Source organism: Bubalus bubalis, chromosome 9 (assembly GCF_019923935.1).
Source record: "Bubalus bubalis isolate 160015118507 breed Murrah chromosome 9, NDDB_SH_1, whole genome shotgun sequence".
Classification (NCBI taxonomy): Eukaryota; Metazoa; Chordata; class Mammalia; order Artiodactyla; family Bovidae; genus Bubalus; species Bubalus bubalis.
In genome coordinates this window covers 37556682-37571452 of record NC_059165.1, presented here as the reverse complement: position 1 = coordinate 37571452, position 14771 = coordinate 37556682, and positions in this window count along the sequence as shown.

The following is a 14771-nucleotide window of genomic DNA, read 5'->3' as shown; positions in this document are numbered from 1 at the left end:
GAATGCTAAGTCAGTTAGTCGTGTCTGACTCTTTGTGACCCAATGGACAGTAGCCAGCAGGCTTCCCTCTTCATGGGATTCTCCAGGCAAGAATACTGAAGTGGGTTACCATGCCCTCCTCCAGGGAATCTTCCAGATTCAGGGATCGACCTGCGACTCCTGCATTGCAGACAAGTTCTTTACCACTGAGCCAAAAGTGTAGTGTCTTGCTTGTTTGTTTCTATTTTGGTTTTGATTTTGTTTTTGCCTTAAGTCCCCTTTGGAAACATCTCCATTTTCTAATTCTACAAGAAACTTTCACTCTAGTGTTTAATTATTCCCCAGGCTCAGTGCATTTACCTAACTTTTATAAACCACTCAATAATTGATAAATTATAATTGCAGTTCTTATTGATAGCTAATACTGAGTGCTTGCTCCCTAACTGGCTCACTTTCTGATAACACCAATGATTACTCATTTAATTCTTTGTAGTATATTTATTATTGAGCAGTATATTATTCAGTGACCTTGGGGTTGAAAGTGACAATAACTGAATTCAAAGTAGCTACAGTAAGTGACCATTAAAAAACTGGAAATAGAACTGCCTTATGACCCAGCAATCCCACTGCTGGGCATACACACTGAGGAAACCAGAAGGGAAAGAGACACGTGTACCCCGATGTTCATCGCAGCACTGTTTATAATAGCCAGGACAAGGAAGCAACCTAGATGCCCATCAGCAGATGAATGGATAAGAAAGCTGTGGTACATATACACAATGGAGTATTACTCAGCCATTAAAGACAATACATTTGAATCAGTTCTAATGAGGTGGATGAAACTGGAGCCTATTATACAGAGTGAAGTAAGCCAGAAAGAAAAACACCAATACAGTAAATGAAACTTAAGGGTGTTCAGCTTTAGCTACAGGTGGATTCAGAGGCTTAAACTACTTCATCTACTGATTCTGTTTTATGAAAGTTGGCTTCATTCTCAGACAGGCTATCTTCCAAAGGGCTTCCCTTGTGGCTTAGCTGGTAAAGAATCTGCATGCAATGCAGGACAACCTGGGTCTTCTGAAGATGATGATGAGCTGCTCTGGTTTAGCAGCCCTGAGAGTATTAGCAATTTACTCCCTCCACTAAAGTTAGATGGTAGGAGTCAGTGGAGGCTGGGGGACTTGATCACAGTTCTACCTTCAATCTGTCACTTGCTCTGATGGGTGGGCCTGTGTTCACGCCTGGTCCTGAAGCTGGGGTGGTAGTGTAGTGTAGTGTCAGTCACTCAGTCGTGTCCAGCCTTTGAGACTCCATGGGCTGTAGCCCACCAGGCTCCTCTGTCCCTGGAATTCTCCAGGCAAGAATACTGGAATGGGTAGCCATTCCCTTCTCCAGGGGATCTTCCCAACCCAGGGATCCAACCCGAGTTTCCTGCATTTCCTGTGTTCTTTAACCTTCTGAGTCACCAGAGAAGCCCAAAGCTTGGATATACCATATCCAAACCTTGTGGACTGGGGATGGTTCGGGAATAATTATCCAAGGAAAGACCACTCATGTGCTTTTTCCAGGAAGAGGAGGCACGGATGCTGAACAGATAAAAGTCACAGATGTCTACTAAATGTAGGATAGGTGTTACTATGACCATATCTTTTGGATAAATAAATAGTTCCATAGGGACTTGGATCTGACTAGAAGAGGGACCCAGACTCACCATATCTGTCTTACATGAATGTCCTTGCAGCTAGCTGATAAGACTGAATGAATGCATGCATCAGTCTAGGACATCTGATTTCTCAGATCCGTGTCAAGATGGATGGGTGGATGATTGCTACTCACATTTCAGCAACTCACATAGTCATCGATGAAACAGTCATCCTCACAATTATTTTAAAATGGTCGTAAATACAAGAATCAATGGGAAAATTTAACAAAATTATAGATAAGAATGACGAGAGATAGAAGATTCTTAGTAACTGAAAATTTGGCTAACTGAGACCTATTGTTAAAAATATTGTATTGTCAATATCAAATAATTGCATTTGTTCCATGTATACACAGTGAAACCTATCAGTATTAGTTAAGTCAACTTTTGAAAGAGTGAATTCCACAGCAAACTTCTTGGCTGTTTAAGCATTTAAATAAAATAATTCCTATCAGATCAGATCAGATCAGATCAGTCGCTCAGTCGTGTCTGACTCTTTGCGACCCCATGGATCACAGCACAACAGGCTCCCTGTCCATCACCAACTCCCGGAGTTCACTCAGACTCACATCCATCGAGTCAGTGATGCCATCCAGCCATCTCATCCTCTGTCGTCCCCTTCTCCTCCTGCCCTCAATCCCTCCCAGCATCACAGTCTTTTCCAATGAGTCAACTCTTCGCATGAGGTGGCCAAAGTACTGGAGTTTCAGCTTTAGCATCATTCCTTCCAAAGAAACCCCAGGGCTGATCTCCTTCAGAATAGACTGGTTGGATCTCCTTGCAGTCCAAGGGACTCTCAAGAGTCTTCTCCAACACCACAGTTCAAAAGCATCAATTCTTTGGTGCTCAGCCTTCTTCACAGTCCAAATCTCACATCCATACATGACCCCAGGAAAAACCATAGCCTTGACTAGACGGACCTTTGTTGGCAAAGTAACGTCTCTGCGTTTGAATATGCTATCTAGGTTGGTCATAACTTTCCTTCCAAGGAGTAAGCATCTTTTAATTTCATGGCTGCAGTCACCATCTGCAGTGATTTTGGAGCCCCAAAAAATAAAGTCTGACACTGTTTCCACTGGTTCCCCATCTATTTGCCATGAAGTGATGGGACCAGATGCCATGATCTTCGTTTTCTGAATGTTGAGCTTTAAGCCAACTTTTTCACTCTCCACTTTCACTTTCATCAAGAGGCTTTTGAGTTCGTCTTCACTTTCTGCCATAACAGTGGTGTCATCTGCATATCTGAGGTTATTGAGATTTCTCCCGGCAATCTTGATTCCAGCTTGTGTTTCTTCCAGTCCAGCGTTTCTCATGATGTACTCTGCATATAAGTTAAATAAACAGGGTGACAATATACAGCCTTGACGAACTCCTTTTCCTATTTGGAACCAGTCTGTTGTTCCATGTCCAGTTCTAACTGTTGCTTCCTGATGTGCATACAGATTTCTTAAGAGGCAGATCAGGTGGTCTGGTATTCCCATCTCTTTCAGAATTTTCCACAGTTTATTGTGATCCACACAGTCAAAGGCTTTGGCATAGTCAATAAAGCAGAAATAGATGTTTTTCTGGAACTTTCTTGTTTTTTCCATGATCCAGAGGATGTTGGCAATTTGATCTCTGGTTCCTCTGCCTTTTCTAAAACCAGCTTGAACATCAGGAAGTTCACGGTTCACATATTGCTGAAGCCTGGCTTGGAGAATTTTGAGCATTACTTTACTAGCATGTGAGATGAGTGCAATTGTGCGGTAGTTTGAGCATTCTTTGGCATTGCCTTTCTTTGGGATTGGAATGAAAACTGACCTTTTCCAGTCCTGTGGCCACTGCTGAGTTTTCTGAATTTGCTGGCATATTGAATGCAGCACTTTCACAGCATCATCATTCAGGATTTGGAATAGCTAAACTGGAATTCTATCACCTCCACTAGCTTTTTTTGTAGTGATGCTTTCTAAGGCCCACTTGACTTCACATTCCAGGATGTCTGCCTCTAGGTCAGTGATCACACCATTATGATTATAATTCCTAAGTTTACAATCATAGGATATTTCCTTCCTCATTAGTGTTAACACGTGTGTGTGTGTGTGTGTGTGTGTGTGTGTGTGTTATTCACTCAGTTGTGTCCGACTCTTTGTGACCCCATGGACTATAGCCCGCCAGGCCACTCAGTCCAAGGAATTCTCTAGGCAAGAATATTGGAGTGGGTTGCCATTCTCCAGGGAATCTTCCCATCCCAAGGATTGAACCTGGATCTCCCACCTTGCATGCAGATTCTTTACCATCTGAGCTACCAAGGAAGCCCAGTGTTAACACATAATTTTTCTTAATAATTAAAATTAACCTTTGTTTAATATTTAACTATGACATAAGTCATCGCTGATACTAAATGACCTTTCCTGATACTTACATTCCAACCTTTCTACACCTCACTTAATTTTCACAAAATACTATGAGGTAAGTTCTAATATTATCCCCATTTCACAATATTCTGAAAGTGTCACATTGTGGTTAAGAAAACCTTCTCTTCAGAAAAAGAGGAATGGAGAAAAACTAGTCAAAGTCTATCAGAGTGAAGATTTTCTTTAATTGGAAACTTAAAGAGTAGGTAATAATAACCACTGTTTCCTTCCATTTGTTTTAGCATAATTCTTCCGTAATAGAAACTGCATGAATCATGTTTTTTTCCTATTTCCTGAGAAGATGAATTTAGTTTTAGGTTCAAATAAATGATTAAGAGCTGTGAGTGAAAGTGTTTCTACCGAGGGCTATGTACAGCATGTGTTAGTCTAGGGCATGGCAATCTAGCCATTGTCTGTAAAATAAAGAAAGACACTTTCGGGCCAGAAAGTCCAACAACCAGTAGCTACCACTGTTTACTTTTTAAAATGTAACAACAGGAGTTTAGACTTAAATCCCTTGTTTTGGAGGGCCAACGATGTATCAAAACAAGAAGCAAAGAGTACTTTGGAAATCTGGTATGCTCCAGTCATATGCTTTATCTAGAAGTTGGCATGTAGATCCTTGATAGTTAAGAGATGATTTTGAATGTTATATAGATATGAAAATCTCAGTTCGATACTAAGATGCCATGGGCATTCTTCTATGACTTGTTACTTACCCATTTTAATTGAGAGGAGTGAGTCTTTAAGATGCAGACCATTCAGATTCTCTTTGATTGTTTTAATTGGGGGTATAGTTGCTTTACAATGTTGTGTTAGTTTCTGTACAGCAAAGTGAATCAACCATAGGTATACATATATCCCCCTTTTTTTTTGGATTTCCTGCCCATTTAGGTCACCACAGATCATTGAGTAGAGTTCCTTGTACTATACAGAAGGTTCTCATTAGTTATCTATTAATATTTTATACATATTAGTGTGTATATGTCAATCCCTATCTCCCAGTTCATCACACCTACCCCTTTTCCCCCTTTAGTGCCCATATGTTTGTTCTCTATGTCTGTATGTTGATTTGGGCCTTGTAAACAGGTTCGTCTGTATCATCTTGCTAGATTCCATATAGGTGTGTTAATATGTGATACTTGTTTTTTCCTCTTTCTGACTTCACTCTGAATGACAGTCTCTAGGTCCATTGGTTTCTATCATTATGACTATATTTCATTTTTGGTCAACAGTACTAGAGTTCCATACAAGGCAGTGAAATTACCTTTATTTAATAAAAAACATTTAAGTTAAAGGTGAGTAAATAAAAGGAAATATTGATAAAATAGCAGAGCAGGTAGTATGTGGATTTGACAAAAATAATGTAGGTGGTGTGCAAACATTTGGCAATCTTTGACTACACAATTTGGGCAGGAACAATCTGCCAAAGTTCTGTAAGAGAAATTGTCATAGTTTAGATTGATGTATTACTGCTACTGAGAAGTCACTTCAGTCGTGTCCAACTCTGTGCAACCCCAGAGACGGCAGCCCACCAGGCTCCCCCGTCCCTGGGACTCTCCAGGCAAGAACACTGGAGTGGGTTGCCATTTCCTTCTCCAATGCAGGAAAGTGAAAAGTGAAAGGGAAGTCACTCAGTCGTGTCCGACTCTTAGTGACCCCCTGGACTGCAGCCTACCAGGTTCTTCCATCCATGGGATTTTCCAGGCAAGAGTACTGGAGTGGGATGCCATTGCCTTCTCTGAGATTGATGTGAGGGCCTTCTAATTTTAAGGAATCTATGATCATCAGAAATCACTCGTGTAAGTGATCAGCATACAGGAAGTGCGAGGTGAACCTGAACATCTTTAGACAGCAGGGTTGTCTTTATGACACAGATGTCAAAATCAAATTTGGCACATGAGTGAGTATAGTGAGCATCTATTCACGTAGACATGGGCTCAGTTTTGCAGGGAGCAAAAAGATGAATTAGACAAGGTTTCTCCCCTCAAGGAGCTAAATTGTAGCAGGCAAGGATGAGGAAGCTAGCAAAAATGATTAAGCAGTAGAATATTAATGTCACAAGAAAGGCATAAACTTAGAGGAGCATAATCCAAGGAGATTGCAGGAAAAAGAGATCATGGCTGGTTAGAATTAAAGGGAAAGCCTTTGCTGTCAAGATGCTATTCTAAATAAATCTAGAAGGGTGGGTAAAATATTACTGTAGTTATTAGCAGGCAATTGGGAAGTTTGAGGTAAGTTTCTTCATCCACAAATCAGTGTCTGGCTAAAGAGAGATAAATGGCTGACAAAGGCAGCCACAACGTGGAGAACCTCGATGTCAGAATGAGAATTTCAAATTATGTAGATAGAGGAAGGGTTCCCTGGAGTCCAGTCACCCTTTAAACGTTTATCGGCAATGTTATATTCGCCACATCATTTTGAACGAGATCAGCAAACTTTTTTGCAGGCTACTCAATTCTGCAGTAGGAGCATGAAAGCAACCACAGACAAACATAAACAATAAGGGCGAGTCATGGGTTAAGGAGTAATAGAGAACGAAAGGGAAAAATCCTACTGGGAAAATATAGTGAGAGCTTCCCAGGAAAGAAAACAAACAAGCCAACAACCAAGACACTTCACCTATCATGTAAATGGCACTAGTGATTTGAAAGTCTTTTATGTCATTTCTATATTCAAAATGGCTTTCCAGGTGGCTCAGCAGGTAAGGAATCTGCCTGTGATGCAGATTCGACCCCTGGGTGGGGAAGATCCCCGGAAGGAGGGCATGGCAACGCACTTCAGTGTTCTTGCCTAGAGAATTCCATGGACAGAGGAACCTGGTGGGCTACAGACCATAGAGTCTCAAAGAGTCCAACACAACCTGAGTAACTGAACACGAGCATGAGTGCTGTAGTCAAAAGGGCAAGAGAGGATTTGGCAATGGCATCAGAGATAGTTTTAATCTTAGTGCGAAGCTGAGTTGACTTGGGAAAGAAACCTGATATCCTAGATTCTTTTAAAATTAAAAGAAACCTAAATGGTAAAATGAATGCCTGCCTATTCTTTTTTCCCTCTCAGGAGCTAGGAGTTCCTGGTCTACAAGGAGCTGTTTGACCCTTCCATCCTTCTACATGGACAGGAAAGTACAAATGGGACATTAGAGAAGAAAACCATTGAGATCTTATCTTGACTAAAATGTCATTCTACCAGGAGAGAAAGTAGAGTAACAGAAAATGATATAGTGTTTAAAAAGATTAAATTTAAAAGTTAAAAAAAAAGCAGGTACAGTTAAAATACGTTTTAAAGACAGCAAATCAAATTCATAGATTTGGAAGACCCAGTAATCATTGAGATGTTGAGATAATATAAGATTCATATAAATTTTTATAGATAAAATGAGAAACTTTAAATAAATATCTGGTTTGCAATAGGAATCTCTGGTCTATAACTTCAAACAAGTTCATTTATTTATTTTCCTGTTATTAAGGTTGTGCGGGAGACATTGCAAATGTTCAGCCCAAATTCCATCAGATCATTTTTGTATTCCAACCCCACACCAAACACACACATATAACATATTTTGAGGGATAAATCTGTGGCCAGTATCTGCATTCAGCCTCTTCATTTTGCTACTCTTGGGCTATAGTGGCAGCCATTGGCCACTGGGAAATACCTGGAAAATTTGCAGCCTCCCAGGGTGCCAATTAAATCGTCTAGTGGGAAATAAAACAATTCTTATACAACTTACACTCCAGAGCTCCTTTGTGGAGTTAAGTTCAGACTTATCCTCTAAATGGCTTTTGCTTGAAATCTCACCCTTGTTTAGTTTACCCTCCCTTTCCTATCTTATTTCACCTCTGTGCTTACCATTTGCTCATAAATCCTCTCTTGATCTGTTCCTGGAGAATGAACCTAAGACCAGTGAAGCTTTCAGATGCAAAACAGGGGAAATTGTTATTTCTGAAAAATAAGACATCATTGTGTGTTAGTTGCTCAGTCTTGTCCAACTCTTTGAGACACCATGGACTGTATGTAGCCTGCCAGGCTCCTCTGTCCATGGGATTTTCCAGGCAAGAATACTGGAGTGGGTTGCCATTTCCATCCCCAGGGGATTTTTCCGAACCATGGATCAAACATAGGTCTCCCACGTTGTAGGCAGACTCTTTACCATCTGAGCAACTAGGGAATCAGAAGTCTAAGACATCATTATCGGAACTCTAAAGATAAGACTATCATGAGTTATAAACAATATTAGTATTACTGTTTTTTAAGCAATAGCTGTGTGATTGGCTGGTGGCTCAGATGGTAAAAGCATCTGCCTACAATGTGGAAGACCTGAGATCAATCCCTGGGTCAGAAAGATTCCCTGGAGAAGGAAATGGCACCCCACTCCAGTACTCTTGCCTGGAAAATCCCATGGATGGAGGAGCCTGGTAGGCTACAGTCCATGCAGTCCCAGAGTCAGACACGACTGAGTGACTTCAGTTTCTTTTCTTTTTTCTTTGTGTGATTGGGGCAGAGGGGGAGAGAGTACATGTTACAGGCTTTTCCTATTTCTTAGTTTTCTCAAATGTAAAATGAGGGTGACTTTAAATTTCCTCTCAGACCTAAAAATTCTAAGACCTAAATCAGGGGTTGGCAAACTGACCAAATCCAGCCCTGCCTTCTGTTTTTATGAATAAAGTTTTATTGGAACACATCCATGCTCATTAGTTTAAATATTGTTTATGCTTACTTTCAGGCTACAACTACAGAATTGAGTAGCCTCTGAAGTAGGTCTCTTTTCATCCTCAATATTTTTTTTAAGTCTGATGAGGAAATTGAGACAAAGGTCAAGTCACTTGCCCAGGTTTATAGGGCAAGTAATGGGAGAGCCAAGACTCACATTCAGTCATTCTGCTTGCAGAGTTAGCAGTTCTAACTAGAGCATTGAGCTACCCTGATTTGGGAAGGCCACAATGAAAATGAATGTTGAATCCTTCTGACTCATAGTGACTATGCTGTGTTTATTTTGTCTTTAGTAGCAGGGTTAACATTAACAGGAATGCATGTGGAAGTATGAATGGAGGAGAGGGAAGGTGTCAGCAGGTTCAACAAAGTTGTTAGGAAATAACACCAAGAATAAAATATAGCCTGCTTATTTTTTCACCATCACATGCAGTCCTAAAATGTAGTTACATGTTCTTTTCCTTTTTTTTTTTCTTATGGTGCAAATCATAGACACATTCACAAACAAATTCACAACTAAGAGGCTTGACTTAGTCTTCGCATGCCAGCTTCTTGCGTCTCTGGAGCGGAACAAATCATTTTATGCCACTTCTCACTTCTCATCCCCTTCCCACTTCCTTTGAGATTGCAGTTCAGCTTAGGCAACATGATGAATGACAATGCCATGGGTAGACAGTTTTACTTTTGAACAATCCACAATATTACGGTGCATCAGCAGAGTCTGTCTTGGGTTGTTTTTTGTTTGGGAGCCTATTGACATAAATTCTCTCAAAATATATTTGTATATCCTTTTCCAGTGAGGTGGCTTTCCATTTGGATGGAACAAGTTCATATACTGATGTAAGCTGAAGGTGAAGAAAACATCCAAAAGAGGAAAAGATAGACATTTTTCAATTTATCTTCCTTAAATGACATACTGGATTTTGATCATGGAGAAGTAGGGGGTTGGCTAATATGAATTCCTATTTCTTTAATTTTTTAGTTAAATATTTTGCCACTCACTATTTCACCACTCACTATTTTGACAATTGTATCATATGAACTTGGTTCAAATACCTGATTTTGTTCTTTATAGCTTTAATTTAACTCCATTCTTCATGTAGGTAAAGTGGATGATAACATTCCTTATTCTGCCCAGGTCACATCTCCTAACATAACCATTTGTAGTAATGTCTGCATTGTGATTAAATCAGTTTCTCTGTCTCTGTCCCTCTTTGTCTGTGTGTGTGTGTGTTTTACATTGCCATTGTTAACCAACTGCCTAAGAACATAATTGTGCTTGCTACTGTGATAAGTACTTAATATGCTTCATTTAAACTTTATATTAGTCTCTGAGGTTGGATTTGACATCTACCATTTTCAGATGGTTGTAAAAGTTAACAGACTTGCCCAAAGTCACTTGACCAATTAATAATATAATAAAGATTCCAACTCAGGTTAGTCTGCTTCTGTCTTAACCCTATACAAGAACCCAAACAATTAAGATATAGAAATTCTCATATATTAGGGTAAATCAAGATGTAGATTGCCTGTGGTGCTCAGACCTTATGACAAATCTAAATCAAAAGGGTGAAGGTAAAGAAATTTTATTACCAAGGTCAAGAACAGATTGATAATATCAATCATCATGATAGAGGAATAAACATTTATTCTGGTTAGAAGCTTCACAGAGATCAGGGATTTGCGGCAGGAGTCTGGTGTTCTTAACATCTAGGCTAAGATGCAACTTAACAGAAAGAAGGCAGAGTATATTGTGGGTAGCAGTGGGAAGCATTTTGGCGCACAACGATAAACTTAGAAAAAACTATATTATAAAGTAGTATTATAAGCTTATAAAAAAAAGTTCTGCTAACTTAGGAAAGTTGCAATGTTTGGGTGGTTTTGCCAAATTTATTTAAAGAAAGCAAAGGGACAGAGGATCATGGTTTTGAAAACACCTATTATTTAAATAGTATCTCCTTGCTTTGAAAAATGTACATCATTCCTCACCACATTTTAATGCTGTGCATGTGGATTCCAGATACATAAACCACTGAATCTGCCTCTGAGACTGGGAAAGGATACATCAAGTGAAAGTCATTCAGTCATGTCCAATTCTTTGTGGTCCATGGAATTCTCCTGTCCAGAATATTGAGGTGGATAGCTGTCCCCTTCTCCAGGGGATCTTCCCAACCCAGGGATCGAACCCAGGTCTCCCACGTTGCAGACAGACTGACCAACTGACCACAAGGGAAGTACAACAATACTGGAGTGGGAAAGAATAAGGAAAATAAAGAAAAAACTAACTATAAGATCTCTTGATTGACTCTTTGTGACCCCATGGGCTGTAGTCCATCAGGCTCCTCTATCCATAGAATTCTCTGGGTTCTCATAGAACCCACTGGAGTGGGTTGCCATTTACTTCTCCAGGGGATCTCCCCAACCCAGGGATCAAACGCAGGTCTCCTGCATTGCAAGAAAATTCTTTACTATCTGAGCCACCAGGGAAGTCCCTTCAAAGCAGATAGGCTGTTTAAAAATATAAATGTTGCCTTCCTAATATTTTACTTTGGGGAGGATTCTCCATGTAGAATATAATGCATTTGGAATTTAAGGATTTGATTTCTCAGCATTGTCTCATTAAGATTTGACCAAGGAGAAAATTGAGTTCAAAGTGAAGAAACAAGCCATGGAAGGTATTAGCATCAGTGATGAACTTATGTTGACAGTCATTGGTAGATACTTTTAGGAAAAACTAGTATTTATAACATCAAATTTCCTTTGCTTAAATCTAAAGTACTATTCTAAGAATTTATGCAGATGATGACTTTATATTTCAGCCAGGCTCATTTTTCCCTCTTGGGGCTCAGGCTCTGTTTTTTTTTTTTTTTTTTTTTTTTTTTTCTTCTGCAGTAGTTTACTTGCAGTGTTTTCCTCAACAATTTGAGGAGGTGCAACAAGTGCCTCTAGTCAAATTCTTTTGCTCCAGGCCTTCCAGGTACTCTGTGTTACAGCCCAGAATTGCTTTTGCAACTTCACCTCAATGACTGTCTCTCCTTCACTCTTTCTATTGACTCTGGCCTTTATACCAAGCAGGCTCCTGCCTCTGAGCTTTGCCCTTGCTGCCCCTCTGCCTGCAAGACTTCCTCCAGATCTTCCTGTGATGAGCACCATGTCCAGGTCTCATCTTTCATAGGACCTGCTCAACATGGCTGTCCCTGTAATTCTACAACTCCAGTCAAGCTCTTTTTATCTCATTACTGCCTTTCATGGCCTTCTCTTCTGAACTATGTTCTATAACTTGTTGATTATCTATTTCCCCCTATTAAAATATAGAATTCATGAGATCGTGTCTGTCTTCTTCAACAGAGAATCCAAAGGATCTGACACATAATAGGTCTGAAGTAAAATGGATATTGAAAGAATGGCTAACTTTCAGATTTACCCTTCTCCATGGATCTTTCTTCCTTGAGTTAATATTGCTTTTTTCTTCCTCAAATCAGAGATAAAGTTGCACATTTTTGAGATCTATTATGTGAGATACTTTGCATATTTTAATCCTTGAAACTACTCATCGAGGTAACTGTTAATATGCCTATGGAAACTGACAAAGCTAAAAATAATCAGAACCAGAATTTTAAAAAAAAGTCAGGTGATTTCAAAGCTGCTGATTTCATTAAGCTATGTGGATGCCCTTTAGTTCTTTTTCTTGCCTGATTGCTCTTGCTAGGACTTAGTCCTGTGTTGCCTAGGAGTAGTGAGAGTGGACACTCTTGTTTTGTTTCTGATCTTAAAGGAAAAACTTTCAACCTTTTCCACTGAATGTGATGTTAGCTGTGGGCTTGTCACACATGGATTAAAATGAGGTCCTATGAGCGCAGCATCCCCCTTTATTACATGCCGTCTCCTATGCTTTTTCATTCCAACCTCTCCCCTACTCCAAATTTTGGGTTTTATCCCATAACCTTGGTATTGTTAGGAGTTCCTTGAATATTATAACTTTCTTTTACATTCTAATAGCAAGGAATATTAGGAAAGTCACACTGTAAACATGTTATTGGTGCTTGTCGAAGTAAACTGACTAAAGGAATGGATAGATGATAAAAACCAGAAAAAAGCCCATAGAAAATTCTTGGGAGTTCACACTGTTATCAGCACTGAATGGAAGCTATGGTCCAAACAAATAGGGAGTCTGAACCATCCTTGTATATATTTTAAGGTGAATTACTGTAAGAGAGTAGTATAGTTGTATAGTTTGTATAGTTGTATAGTTTCATAGTATATATGAACATTTTCATAGTATATATGAAAATTAACCAGTTATTTAAAAATGTATTGAAAAATTTTAAGAAATTGGCTGAAGTAAAATACCGTGCCCCCTAGATTAACAGATTATATTCCCAATCCTCTGTCTCAAAATGGACTGGTTACTTTTTGCCTCTAGGGAATTTTCTTGAATTTACATTGATTCTCACTGATTTCATATAAGTAAATGGTTTTCAAAAGACTAGTAGGCCTACATATTGAATTGGGCTTTACTTTTAAGCATCAGTTGAAGACACTGAAGTGAGAAAAATAATTATAGTGGTACCTCTCATCCATAGGTGATCTATTCGAAGACCCCAGTGGATGCCTGAAAGCCATGGGTTGTACCACACCCTATATATATTATTTTTTCCTATACATATATATCTTTAACAAAGTTTATGTTAAGCACAGTAAGAAATTAACAATAATAACTAATAATAAAATAGAACAATTATAAGAATATACTAAAATAAAAGTTATGTGAATGTGGTTTCTCTCTCTCAAAATATCTATTGTACAAATTCAATGCCTTTTCCATAGTAACTAAGTACTTTATCAAACACAGTAGCCATAATTTTTATAGTTCAAGGTGTGATAGTATAAAGTTAGCATGTATTTCTTTTTCTTTCTTCACAATTTCATTGGTAGAAGATGTGTTCTTACAAAAGACCTTAGCAATGTCACATACAACTTTTTTCCTTATTGAGAACTTATACCTTTTCACGTAAAGGAAGCACTTTACAGCTCCTCTTTGGCAAATCTGAATTGCCAGCAATACTAGTCTTGTGCCTTGGAGTCATTATTAAGTAAAATAAGGTGACTTGAACACAAGCACTGCAATAGTGTAATGACCCATCTGATAACCAAAGATGGCTAATGGGTGGGATGTGATGGGCAAAGGGATGATTCACATCCAGGACAGCACAGAGCAGGATGACACGAGATTTCATCACACTACTCAAATGGTGCACAATTTAAGATTTAGGAATTATTTACTTCAGGAATTTTCCATTTAAAGTTTTTGGACAGCAGTTGACCACAGGTAACTGCTGAAGGAGAAGCATTGGATAAGTGGGGACTATTGTATATATAATTTAGATCCCGTAATAAGACTGGGATTTTTAGAAATCAAACCAGTTACTTAAAAACACTCTATGTTTAATGTTTTTACTGAAGACCTACTGAGTGTCAGGTAATTTTAGGCACTAGAAATATGGTGTCAAGCAAGACATTATCCCTTTGTTCAAAGAAGGTACATTTTAGTGGGGAAATCATTTATTGAATAAATAAGCCTATAGTAAATACATAATAACAAATTGTGATAATGTGTTTTAAAAAAAGAAGGATAATAGTGAGGAGAACTGACAGGAAGAGGAGGTGGTGAGAAGTCACTAAATACTGTATGAAAAAAATCCCATTTTCATTGGAATCTGGAGGTATTACGCAGGCGTGGAATGGTAGAAATAGTGTTGGGGTGGAAAGAGGGGAGAGAAGTAGGAAGAGATGAGGCTAGTGGAGGAAACAGCAAGTGTGATGTCCTTCCAATTTGGAGACAGGAAAAAGACTGACTAAGGAGCTCCAGTGTGCTAGAGTACGTGAGCAAGGAAATGCAGAGAATCGGCCATATTTGGCAGGTAAACCAAGTAAGGTGGAGCTACTGACAATGGCTGTTCAAAAGACAGCCATGTCACGTGGATACA